The following is a 13,934-nucleotide window of genomic DNA, read 5'->3' on the forward strand; positions in this document are numbered from 1 at the left end:
TATTTTTTATCCAATATGATAGAGGGTATAAAGGTTTGAAAAATAGAATACATATAGAAATGTATTACAAATTACACAAATAGAATACATGTGTAATTAGTTCTTTATCCAGTATAAGGACTGCTTGATTTCTAAATGTGCTTTATTTTTTTATGAAGAATTTTGAATGTGCCAAAATTAGACAGAGTAAAACAATGAATGTCTATGTTCCTATCACTCAGGCTTAAGAACTGTGGCCAATTCTTCATCCACATGCCTATCCACTCCTCTCCCCTTCCTCCGTACATTATTTTGAAACAAACCCTAGCCATTGTATAATTTACCCCATAAAAATTTGACCATGTATCTCTAAAGATGAGAACTCTTTTACTTTTTATCATAAACATTACTGTTACTATACTTAAAACAGTTTTCTGATATTATCGAATATCCGTTCTTATTTTTTAGTTTTGATTGAATCCATTTAAGAGTCAAACATTGTGATATTCAAGTCCCTTCTAATCTTTAGGTTCTTGCCCCTCCCCCATTTTTATTTGTTGAAGAAACTGGGTTGTCTTATAAAGTTTCTCACAGTCCAGATTTTATTGATTTCACCCTGTTGAGTTTAGTTTAGTTTGTTTAGTTTAACATGCTTATTTATCCTGTTTCTTATTGGAAGTTGGTACAAATCTGATTAGATGGATTTAGGCTTAATTTTTTTTTTTTTTTTTTTGGCAAGATGAGCAACATATTTATGCTTTATTTTTAAACATTTCAGTAATTGATACTTAAATGAAAACTTTGCCTTATCATTAAAATTTCTATAGCTCTAGTCTTGAAGGAAAACAAAGTTGTGTTGATCTTGGAAAAAAATATTTACTTGAAAGTATGGGTTTTGTTGTATCTTCAGGAAGAAGATGGGTAATTCATTTTGCCTTTGTTGATACGGGTATTTCAATGTAGTGAATTTCCCCCCTGGGCACTACTTTAGCTTTAGGTCCAGGGTCTGTTTTATCATTAATTCCTAATTTTAGTCATTTAATGCTAAATGTATTTTTTGAATTTCTCAAGATCTTATTTTTTTGAATGTTTTCAACATCATTTTTTAAAAAAGCTTGCTTTTTTTAACATCTCAAGAACTCATTTCTCAAGAACCTGTTTGGACTTTTTAGGATGTATTCTTTATCAGGATACAGAGATGAGTGTATAAGATCTACTACTGTATTGATTATATTGCGTCTTGTATCTTATTTTGTTCACTTGAACTGTACAAGGCTACCAAGAGTGTTTTGTTTCCTTTTATGAGTGAGTTTCTACATTTTCTTTCAATCTTAGGTAGTTTCTGATGCATGATAGGTACTGCTTTGTTGTTTGGTACATAGGAATTAATGTTTTGTCTTTTTTATGATTTGCAACTATTATCATTATTATTAAATGTCATTCTTCATTTCATTTAATGCTTCTTGGATTGAATTCTGCTTGCATGTTATTAAAAGACCCCCACTTTCTTTTCACTCATATTTGCCTCGTATATTTTTGCCCATCCTTCTATTCTTTACCTTTCAAAGTCATTTTGTTTTAGGTGAATTGCTTGCATATAGCAGAGAGTTAGATTTTGCTTTTTTGCAAGCTGCTCTGAAAATATTCTGTTTTTTGAGACAGTCTCAAGCTATCACCCTGGGTAGAGTGTGATGGTGTCACAGCTCACAGCAACCTCAAACACTTGGGCTTAAGTGGTTCTCTTGCCTCAGTCTCCCAAGTAGCTGGGATTACAGGCGCCTGCCACAACACCTAGCTATTTTTTGTTGCAGTTGTCATTGTTGTTTATCTGGCCCCGGCCGGGTTTGAACCCACCAGTCTCGGTGTATGTGGCTGGTACCATAACCACTGTGCTATGGGCACGAGCCTCTGAAAATATTCTTATTTTAAAGAATGAGTTAAACACATTTATATTTTTTGATATAACTGACATTTTGTGTTCTCTGTGCTATCTTACTATCTTTTGTTATTGAGTGAGTTATACTATGCATATACGAATACAAAATATTTTGCTATGCTATTTCCTTTTGTTTAAGGAGGTGTCTCTTTCGTTATTTAGCAAAGATTATTTTTGGTTCTGTTGATTACATTTATACTGATTTATACCTTTCTACTAGTGGTTTTCAGCTGGGGGTAATTTTGGCTCCCAGTGGACATTTTGCAATGTCTAGAGATATTTTTAATTTTTAATGTTAACTATTGGGTAAGGAGGTACTACTGTCATCAGTTGGTTGGAGGCCAGAAATGTTTCTAAACGTCATCTAATGATGCAGTTTTTACCAAGCCCTGGGCTGCAGGTTAGTACTGGTTTGTGGCCCATTAGGAACTAGATCGCTCAGCAGAGGGTGAATGGTGGGTGAGCAAGTGAAGCTTCATCACAGCTGTTTGCCATCACTCGAATTATTGCCTGAGTTCCGCCTCCTGTCATATCAGTGGCAGCATTAGATTCTCAAAGTAGTACGAACCCTACTGTAAACTGTGCATGCAAGGAATCTGGGTTCCCCGCTCCTCTGAGAATTTAATGCCCTGCCCACCATGTTTTCCATGAAACCAGTTCCTAGTGCCAAAAAGGTTGGGGACTGCTGCTCTAATGTACAGGCATAACAAAAAGTTATTCAATCTAGAATGTTAATAGTGCTGAAATTGAGGAACTGCTGATAACCTTCTCTCCCTCTCCTTCTCTCTCCTACCATAGAATTTTAATGACCAGAATTATCTTGGAGTTAATCTTTGTATTCTTACATGAGCTTCTATCATCTTGACTTGGCTGCTGCATGTTATAATCTTTTATTCCCAATCTGCAAATTTAGTTTACATTTCACTTCCATCTTCTCTTCTCCTATTGTTAGCTTTATGAATATTAGTGGTACATTAGTACATCGTATTTAGTCATGCTTTCTTTTAATCTGGCTTGATGATTAAACATATTTAATGCTCATCTTTAAGTCTTGCGGAAGTTTCTTCCTCATTTTCTTGAGTGTTAGAAGCTTAATGTCTATTAGATGCCTCAGAAAGTACTAATGGAAACAACATTTCTTAATTTTTTACATGTTTATTACTGCTTATCTATGGTCTTTATTCATGAAGGATAGTTTGGCTGGATATGTACCTTTTCTTAATCCTTGAGGATCATGAATTTGCTCCATTGGTTGCTTACATAAAATGTTGCTATTGAGAATTTTGAGTTCAGAGTTACTTTCTCTTTATGTGTCCAAATAATATTTTTCATTTATCTTTAAATTTTAATAGTTTTGTATGATTTATCATCTCCAGATATACATATACCCATTCAATATCTCCATTTAAGTATTTTTTTTATTTCAGTAAAGTTTACTTCAATTATAATTTAAATAATTATTTGGCTCCATCACTTTGGTTTTCCTTTAGAAGCTCTAGTCCTTTTCATTTGTTTTTATTCTGTATTTCTCTCAAATCTTCTTTATGTCTTTATTTCTGTTTACTATTCTGTGATTTTACTCTTACTATCTTATTTCCCTTATTGTGTTTTTCATAGTGTATGTCTGTCTCACATTCCTTCTAGTGTAGTCATTTCTAAAATGTTTTTTCCTTTTCAAAATAATAATTTTATAATTCTCTCATTTAGTTTTCCATGTCTCTGTTGTCTAATGATTCATCTTAAAAATTTTTAGTTGAACTGTAACATAAATACATAGATATATAAGAGTACACAAATCATAGGAATATAGTTTAATGAATCCCCACAAAGCAAACATGTACTTATGTAACCACCCAGAAAGTTATCAGTACCCAAGAAGCTTTCTTCTTGGAAATCTTTCTAACTGTTAACCATTTTTTTAACTTTAAAGATAACTACTAATTTGATCTCTCACACCACAGACTATTTTTCCCTGTTTAAAAACTTCATGTAAATGACATCTTTTAGTAGCTGCTACTTTGGTCAACATTACATTTTTAAGATTAACTCATGTCACCAGGTGTAGATGTAGTTAATTTTAATTGTTTAGCATCTAATTATAGGAGTATACCACAACTTATCTGTCTAGTCTTTGTTAGTGGTCATTTTCACTATTTCCATTTTTTGGCTTTTGTGGTATATTGGACCTTTGTTTGGGAGATGTTTATTCCTTGGCTCTCACTTTCATACAGACAATATAATTCCCTCACTCTTTCATGCTGTGCTTGGCTTGTGCCCTATCTACAGAGTTTTGTTTTGCAGTTACAGTACTCTCTGGGGCGTGTTTTCTCTGGGCCCCATTATCCTATTAATTAAATGTTGTTTTTCTCTCACTCTGAGTGTTGCTGCCTTACTCACATAATCAATAGCACCTCACCAAATTATTTTCCTGGTGAGGTGCTATTATTCTCAAAGGGATTGTTTGCTACATTTTTCTGAAATTGTTAAGGACTTATGCTTATATTATCCAAAACAGTAGCCACTGGACGCATTTGTCAATAGAGCACTTGAAATGTGGTTGATCTGCTGGGCGCGGTGGCTCATGCCTGTAATCCCAGCACTGCGGGAAGCTGAGGAGGGAGAATTGCTTGAGCTCAGGAGTTCGAGACTCGCCTGAGTGAGAGTGAGACCCTGAATCGTGAAAAAAAATGGAAAAACCCAGCCAGGCACTGCAGCAAGCATCCTGTAATCCTAGTGGCTTCCGGAGGCTGAGGCAGCGCGATGCCCACAGCTCAAGTCTGAGGTTGCAGTGAGCTATGATGCCACTGTATTCTGCTCAGGGACATAGGGCGGGACTCTTTCTCAAAAAAAAAAAAAAAAAAAAGCAAAGAAATAAAAAATAAGCAAGAAAATAAAAACAAACAAACAAAAAAAGAAATTTGGTTGACCTGAATTTAGGTTTGTTTAAGTATAAAATACACACTGGATTTTTAAAATTTAATATTAAAAAGCTAACATATGAATAATAGTTTTATTTTGCTTATATGTTGAATGATAATATCTTGCATAACAATAAAATTAATTCCCCTATTCCTTTTGTTTTTTAGATTAAATTGATTATTTTTCATGTATGTGTTTTAAACATGGTAAGAACTTTTTTTTTTTTTTTAGTGTGGCTACTAGGTAATTTTTTTTTTTTTTTTAGAGACAGAGTTTTACTTTATGGCCCTCGGTAGAGTGTCGTGGCCTCACACAGCTCACAGCAACCTCCAACTCCTGGGCTTAAGCGATTCTCTTGCCTCAGCCTCCCAAGTAGCTGGGACTACAGGCACCCGCCACAACGCCTGGCTATTTTTTGGTTGCAGTTTGGCCGGGGCCGGGTTTGAACCCGCCACTCTCGGTATATGGGGCCCGCGCCTTACCGACTGAGCCACAGCGCTGCCCAATTTGTTGAATTTTAAAACATTTCTTTTCTTCCCTTCTATTCTCTTTATTTATTAGGGTTTTATACTTAAGGCAACAAAATTAAAATTAAAATTAAAATTTCATAGTTCTCTTTATAGAGATCTTTCTTGTCCTTTGCTAGGTAAACTCCCAAATATTTCATCTTCTTTGGCACTACTATGAAAGGAATAGAGTCCTTGACTGTTTTTTCAGCTTGGCTATTGTTGGTATATATAAATGCTATAGATTTATGGGTGTTGATTTTGTAGCCTGAGACATTGCTATATTCCTGGATCACTTCTAAAAGTTTTGTAGTAGAATCCCTCATGTTTTCCAGATATACAATCATGTCATCTGCAAAGAGTGAAAGTTTGATCTCTTCTGACCCTATGTGGATACCCTTGATCGCCTTTTCTTCCCTAATTACAATGGCTGAAACTTCCATTACAATGTTAAAGAGCAATGGAGACAATGGGCAACCTTGCCTGGTTCCTGATCTGAGTGGAAATGATTTCAATTAAACTACATTCAATACGATATTGGCTGTGGGTTTGCTGTAGATGGCTTCTATCAGTTTAAGAAATGTCCCTTCTATACCAATTTTCTTAAGTGTTCTGATCATGAAGGGATGCTGTATATTATCAAAAGCTTTTTCTGCATCAATTGAGAGAATCAAATGGTCTTTATTTTTTAGTTTGTTTATGTGCTGAATTACATTTATGGATTTACATATAGTGAACCAGCTTGAGACCCTGGGATAAATCCCACTTGGTCATGTGTATAATTTTTTTGATGTGTTGCTGGCTTCTGTTTGTTAGGATCTTATTGAATATTTTTGCATCAATATTCATTAGTGATATTGGTCTATAATTTTCTTTTATTGTTGGGTCTTTGCCTGATTTAGGGATCAAGGTGATTTGTTTGCTTCATAGAATGTGTTGGGTATATTCCTTTTTTTCCTGTATTTTGGAAGAGGTTTAGTAATATAGGCACTAGTTCCTTTTAAAGGTTTGGTAGAATTCTGGCATGAAGCCATCTAGTCCCAGGCTTTTCTTTTTAGGGAGATTTTGTATAGTTGATGCTATTTTGGAATTTGATATAGGCCTGGTCAACATTTCCACTTCGTTATGGCTAAGTCTTGGTAGGTGGTGTGCTTCCAAGTATTGGTCAATTTCCTTCAGATCTTCATATTTCTGAGAGTAAAGTTTCTTGTAATATTCGTTAAGGATTGTTTGAATTTCTTAGGGGTCTGTTATTATTTCGTCTTTACCATTTCTGATTGATGAAATTAGAGATTTTACTCTTTTTTTCTGGTTATGTTAGCCAAAGGTTTATGTATTTTATTGATCTTTTCAAAAAACCAAGTTTTTGATTTATTGATCTGTTTTATAATTCTTTTGTTTTCAATTTCATTTAATTCTGCTCTAATTTTGGTTATTTCTTTTCTTCTGCTGGGTTTGGGGTTGGAATGTTCTTCCTTCTCCAGTTGCTTGAGAAGCCTCATTAAGTTGTTAACTTCCTCTCTTTCTGTTTTCATGAGGAAGGCTTGCAGTGCTACAAATTTCCCTCTTAGGACTGCCTTTGCAGTATCGCAGAGGTTCTGATAATTCATGTCTTCATTGTCATTTTGTTCCAAAAATGTGGTAATTTTTTTCTTTTTTTTTTTTTTAATTTTTTTATTAAATCATAACTGTATACAATGATATGATTATGGGGCATTATACACTCACTTCATAAACCATTTGACACATTTTTATCACAGTGGTTAACATAGCCTTTCCGGCGTTATCTCAGTTACTGTGCCAAAACATTTACATTCTACATTTACCAAGTTTCGCAAATACCCCTGTAATATGCACCACAGGTGTGATCCCACCAATTCCCCTCCCTCTACCCACCCACCCCCTTTCCCACTTCCCCCTATTGTTAAGTTGTAGCTGGGTTATAGCTTTCATGTGAGAGCCCCAAATTAGTTTCATAGTAGGGCTGTGTACATTGGGTATTTTTTCTTCCATTCTTGGGATACTTTACTAAGAAGAATATGTTCCAGCTCCATCCATGTAAACATGAAAGAGGTAAAGTCTCCATCTTTCTTTAAGGCTGCATAGTATTCCATGGTATACATATACCACAATTTATTAATCCATTCGTGGATCGATGGGCACTTGGGCTTTTTCCATGACTTAGCTATTATGAATTGGGCTGCAATAAACATTCTGGTACAAATATCTTTGTTATGTTGTGATTTTTGGTCTTCTGGGTATATGCCCAGCAGAGGAATTACAGGATTGAACGGCAGATCTATTTTTAGATCTCTGAGTGTTCTCCATATATCTTTCCAAAAGGAATGTATTAATTTGCATTCCCACCAGCAGTGCAAAAGTGTTCCCTTTTCTCCGCATCCACGCCAACATCTCTGGTCTTGAGATTTTGTGATATAGGCTAGTCTCATTGGAGTTAGATGATATCTCAAAGTAGTTTTGATTTGCATTTCTCTGATGATTAAAGATGATGAGCATTTTTTCATATGTCTGAAGGCCGTGCGCCTGTCTTCTTCAGAGAAGTTTCTCTTCAAATCCCTTGCCCAGCCTGCGATGGGATCCCTTGTTTTTTTCTTGCTGATGCGTTTGAGTTCTCTGTGGATTCTGGTTATTAAACCTTTGTCAGAGTTATACCCTGCAAATATCTTCTCCCATTCTGAGGGCTGTCTGCTTGCTCTGCTTACTGTGTTCTTAGCTGTGCAGAAGCTTTTTAGTTTGATCAAGTCCCAGTAGTGTATTTTTGAAGCTGCTTCAATTGCCCGGGGGGTTCTCCTCATGAAATGCTCACCCAGACCAATTTCTTCAAGGGTTTTCCCTGCATTCTCCTCTAGTATTTTTATAGTTTCATGTCTTAAGTTTAAATCTTTAATCCAATGAGAGTCTATCTTAGTTAATGGTGAAAGGTGTGGGTCCAATTTCAGTCTTCTGCAGGTTGCCAGCCAGTTCACCCAGCACCATTTGTTAAATAGGGAATCTTTTCCCCACTGAATGTTTTTAATTGGCTTGTCAAAAATCAAATAGCGGTAAGTAGCTGGATTCATCTCTTGGTTCTCTATTCTATTCCAGATATCTACTTCTCTGTTTTTGTGCCAATACCATGCTGTTTTGATCACTATCGATTTGTAGTAAAGTCTGAGGTCTGGTAGTGTGATTCCTCCTGTTTTGTTTTTATTTCTGAGTAATGTCTTGGCTATTCGAGGTTTTTTCTGATTCCATATAAAACGAAGTAATGTTTTTTCAAGATCTTTAAAATATGACAGTGGAGCTTTAATAGGGAGTGCGTTGAAATTATATATTGCTTTGGGTAGTATGGACATTTTGATAATGTTGATTCTTCCTAGCCATGAGCATGGTATGTTTTTCCATTTGTTAACATTTTCAGCTATTTCTTTTCTTAGAGTTTCATAGTTCTCTTTATAGAGATCTTTCACGTCTTTTGTTAGGTAAATTCCCAAATATTTCATCTTCTTTGGCACTACTGTGAATGGGATAGAGTCCTTAACTGTTTTTTCAATTTGACTGTTGTTGGTGTATATAAAGGCTACCGATTTATGAATGTTGATTTTGTAACCTGAGACGCTGCTGTATTCCTTGATCACTTCTAGGAGTTTTGTAGTAGAGTCCCTAGTGTTTTCCAGATACACAATCATATCATCTGCGAAGAGCGAGAGTTTGATCTCTTCTGACCCTATATGGATACCCTTGATCGCCTTTTCTTCCCTAATTGCGGTGGCTAAAACTTCCATTACAATGTTGAAAAGCAATGGAGACAATGGGCAGCCTTGTCTGGTTCCTGATCTGAGTGGAAATGATTCCAATTTAACTCCATTCAATATGATATTGGCTGTGGGTTTGCTGTAGATAGCCTCTATCAGTTTAAGAAAAGTCCCTTCTAGACCAATTTTCTTGAGTGTTCTGATCATGAAGGGATGCTGGATATTATCAAAAGCTTTTTCTGCATCAATTGAGAGAATCATATGGTCTTTGTTTTTTAATTTGTTTATGTGCTGAATTACATTTATAGATTTACGTATATTGAACCAGCCTTGAGACCCTGGGATAAAACCAACTTGGTCATGATGTATAATTTGTTTGATGTGTTGCTGGATTCTGTTTGTTAGGATCTTGTTGAATATTTTTGCATCTATATTCATTAGTGATATTGGTCTATAATTTTCTTTTCTTGTTGGGTCTTTTCCTGGTTTGGGGATCAGGGTGATATTTGCTTCATAGAACGTGTTGGGTAGTCTTCCTTCTTTTTCTACATTTTGGAACAGGTTGAGTAATATAGGTACTAGTTCCTCTTTAAAGGTTTGGTAGAATTCTGACGTAAAACCATCTGGTCCCGGGCTTTTCTTTTTAGGGAGGTTTTGTATAGTTGATGCTATTTCTGAACTTGATATGGGTCTGTTCAACATTTCCACTTGATTCTGGTTAAGTCTTGGAAGGTGGCGCGCTTCCAAGTATCGGTCTATTTCCTTCAGATTTTCATATTTCTGAGAATAAAGTTTCTTGTAATATTCATTAAGGATTTTTTGGATTTCTGATGAGTCTGTGGTTATTTCGTCTTTGTTGTTTCTGATTGATGATATTAGAGATTTTACTCTTTTTTTCCTGATTAGGTTGGCCAGAGGTTTATCTATTTTATTGACCTTTTCAAAAAAACAGCTTTTTGATTTATTGATCTGTTGTATTATTCTTTTGTTTTCAATTTCATTTAATTCTGCTCTAATTTTGGTTATTTCTTTTCTTCTACTGGGTTTGGGGTTGGAATGTTCTTCCTTTTCCAGTTGCGTGAGATGTCCCATTAAGTTGTTAACTTCCTCTCTTTCCGTTCTCTTGAGGAAGGCTTGCAGTGCTATAAATTTCCCTCTTAGAACTGCCTTTGCAGTGTCCCAGAGGTTCTGATAGCTTGTGTCTTCATTGTCATTTTGTTCCAAAAAATTGGTGATTTCTTTCTTAATCTCATCTCTGACCCAGCTATCATTCAGCATAAGGTTATTTAACTTCCATGTTTTTGTATGGGTATGCAGATTCCTGTTGTTACTCAATTCAAGTTTTATTCCATGATGGTCCGAGAAGATGCATGGAATAATTTCTATTCCTTTAAATTTACTGAGGTTAGACTTGTGACCTAAAATGTGATCAATTTTGGAGTAAGTTCCGTGGGCTGATGAGAAGTATGTGTATTCAGTTTTGTTGGGATGAAATGTTCTGTAGATGTCTGCTAAATCTAAATATTGGATGGTTAGGTTTAAATCTAAGATTTCTTTGCTCAGCTTCTTTCTGGAGGATCGATCCAACACTGCCAAGGGAGTGTTGAAATCTCCAACGATTATGGAGCTGGAGGAAATCAAGTTACTCATGTCTGTTAGAGTTTCTCTTATAAATTGAGGTGCATTCTGGTTGGGTGCATAGATATTAATAATTGAGATCTCGTCATATTGAGTATTACCCTTAACAAATATGAAGTGACCATTCTTGTCCTTCCTTACTTTTGATGGTTTAAAGCCTACTGTATCTGCAAATAAAATTGCAACACCTGCTTTTTTCTGATTACCATTTGCCTGAAATATGGATGACCATCCTTTCACCCTGAGTCTGTGTTTGTCTTTTAAGTTGAGATGTGACTCTTGTATGCAACAAATATCTGGCTTAAGTTTTTGTATCCAGTCAGCTAACCTATGCCTCTTTAGAGGACAGTTTAAGCCATTCACATTGATGGAGAGTAAGGATAAGTCTGGTGGAATTTTGGGTATCGAGTTTTTCAAAGGTCCAGTGGACATTTTTAATCCTTTCGCCAGTGTGGAAGTTGGAGTTTGATCCGAAGTTTCTGAGTGAGTTTACTTTTGTGGTATAGGATTGGGTTGGTCATTGTGGAGGATAGGTCTGAGAACATCCTGAAGAGCTGGTTTACTTATGGCAAATTTTTTCAACATATGAATGTCATTGAAGTATTTAATTTCTCCATCATAGATGAAACTCAGTTTAGCTGTATACAAGATCCTGGGTTGAAAGTTTTTTTGCTTTAGGAGATTAAAAGTTGATGACCAGCCTCTTCTTGCTTGAAAAGTTTCAGCAGAGAGATCTGCAGTTATTCTAATATTCTTACCTTTGTACGTTATAGTTTTCTTTCGCCGGGCTGCTTTGAGAATCTTCTCTTTCATGTTAACTTTAGTGAAGCTAATTATGATATGTCTGGGAGATGGCTTATTGGGGTTGAATCGTGCTGGGGTTCTGAAGCTGTCTGCTATCTGAATTTCAGATTCTCTAGGCATGTCTGGAAAATTTTCTTTCATAATTTCATGTAGAAGGGCCTCTGTGCCCTTGGCTGCCACTTCATCAGTCTCTGAAATTCCTATAACCCTTATGTTATTTTTTTTCGAATTATCTGAGAGCTCTCTGAGTGAGTGATCCGTTTTTGCTCTCCATTTCTCTTCCTCTTTGAGAGATTGGGAGCGTTCGAAGACTTCAATGTCAGAAATCCTTTCTTCTGCTTGCTCCATTCTGTTACTGAGGGATTCTACTGTATTTTTCATATCTTTGAGGGCTGTAAGTTCTTGTTTCAGTGTGTCTAAGTCTTTGGTGGTTTTGTCTTTAAATTCGTTAAATTCTTGAGACAGTTTTTGAATTTCTCCTCGAATTCCTAATTCCATTTTATTAATCTTGTCTGCAAACCAAATTCTGAATTCGACTTCTGACATCTCAGCCAGTTGTTTATGAATGGGATCTTCAATCACATCTGCCGTATCTTTTCTTGGGGGGGTTGATCTATTCTGGTTATTCATGTTACCAGAGTTTTTCCGCTGATTCTGCCCCATGGTTTACTCCCTTTGGTTTTTCCCCTGGGGTTTTATCAAGGGCCCGTACAGTGTTGTGGCCTGAGAAACTGGGGCCCTGTCTGGTGTGGTGGAGCAAAGTGGTTCTGTCTTGTTTTCAGCTGGTTTCTGTTCGATCCTATTGCAACTTCTACTCTGGCTTGAAGTCTCAGCTGTGTGGAAAAATCAGCAATTAAGTCACCCCGCCTGCCCACCTCTGGCCCCAGTTGGAAAAGGAGAATCAAACCTTCCTACAATCGCACACCCAGGGCACCACCTGAAAAGTCCTCAGTCTATTAGCCCAGTTCAAAAGGTCCGAATCAACTGTCTCGATCGGCACTTGTCTCAGGTGGAAGGGTTCAAGAGGTCTCTGGGAACTGGATCACAGGGGCCTGGTGACTCCTCTGAGACAGCTCACCCCAGTGCAGCGTGGAGTCAGGAGGAGCCACCCCGCAAACAGAGCAGTCTGGGAAGGTTGACGTCTCCTTCCCCACTTTGCCCCTCCGTCGGACCCAGTCACTGGTATCTCTGCAGATGGCTAAGCCAGTTGCCTGCAGTGAACAGACACTCCAGGGGTTTGCACCTGCCTGAATCGCAAGGAAGTCTGCCAGGCCCCCGCAGCCTGCCGCTATCTAGCAGGAGGAGATGGGGCCTGACATCTTTGAGTGTTTGATGCAGGTGATGGGAAGGAGGTGTTCACTCAGGCTTAGCCCCGTCCCTGATGGATGCTGGTAACAGAACAGAACAGAACAGACAACTTTGTGAGGTTCTGTCTCTGTTCCTGTCGTCGCCTACAGGAGACGGGCTGTTTTGAGTTCAAACGTCTTTGCTGCTGGAGAATTGCGTCTGAACACCTCTCTGGGTCGGCCGCCCTGGAGGCTTCTGGGTTTGTGAGCCGTGTCACCGGTGGCCTCCTCTGGTTGCCCAGGGAGACAGGGGGTGTGGCCTCAGAATATCCAGTAGTGAGCGTTCTGCCGTTAAAGAAAAAACGGCTGTTGATCTACCTCCAGGGAACTGCTGCTCTGGTGTGGGCACTCAGGCGACCCTTTTCTCCTCTGTCCCGCGCCCCAGAGTCAGCACTGAGCGGCCGCAGTTTGTGCTGGGTCCACACCCCTTAAGAGATCCCCCAAGAATCAGAACTCTTGGGGGATGGGCCCCCAGACCCGGATTGGGAGTGGGGCGGGGGGAAGCTAGAGTTTCATTCAGTTTCACGCAATACTACGGTCCGGGGAGGGCTCCTGCACTGCACCGCAGGGAAGTGCCGCCAAGGCTTGATTTCCCCTCAGCGGAGTGCCCTCTCCTCGCTCACATATCCCAGAGTCAGCGCTGACCTGACGCAGCTCAGGCACTGTGCACTCCCCTCGAGAAATCACCCAAGGAGCCGAACTCCTGGGTGATAGGCCCTCAGACCCCGAGTGAGAGTAGGGGCTCTCAGCTCTCAGCGGGGAGGGCAGAGTCTTATTCAGTCTTGTGCCCGGGGAGGGCTCCTGCACTGCACCGCAGGGAAGTGCCGCCAAGGCTTGATTTCCCCTCAGCAGAGTGCCCTCTCCTCGCTCACGTGTCCCAGAGTCAGCGCTGACCTGACGCAGCTCAGGCACTGTGCACTCCCCTCGAGAAATCACCCAAGGAGCCGAACTCCTGGGGGATAGGCCCTCAGACCCCGAGTGAGAGTAGGGGTTCTCAGCTCTCAGCGGGGAGGCCAGAGTCTGATTCAGTCTTGGGCCCCCTATGCCCGGG

The 13,934-nt window shown here is 38.5% G+C and overlaps 1 protein-coding gene across 5 annotated transcripts in view; it reads left to right on the forward strand.

Annotated features, from left to right (window-relative positions):
- Positions 1-13,934, forward strand: part of GALC (galactosylceramidase) — an 83,921-nt gene that overhangs the window by 23,055 nt on the left and 46,932 nt on the right. The window lies entirely within an intron of this gene.

This window comes from Nycticebus coucang, chromosome 9 (genome assembly GCF_027406575.1).
Source record: "Nycticebus coucang isolate mNycCou1 chromosome 9, mNycCou1.pri, whole genome shotgun sequence".
NCBI lineage: Eukaryota > Metazoa > Chordata > Mammalia > Primates > Lorisidae > Nycticebus > Nycticebus coucang.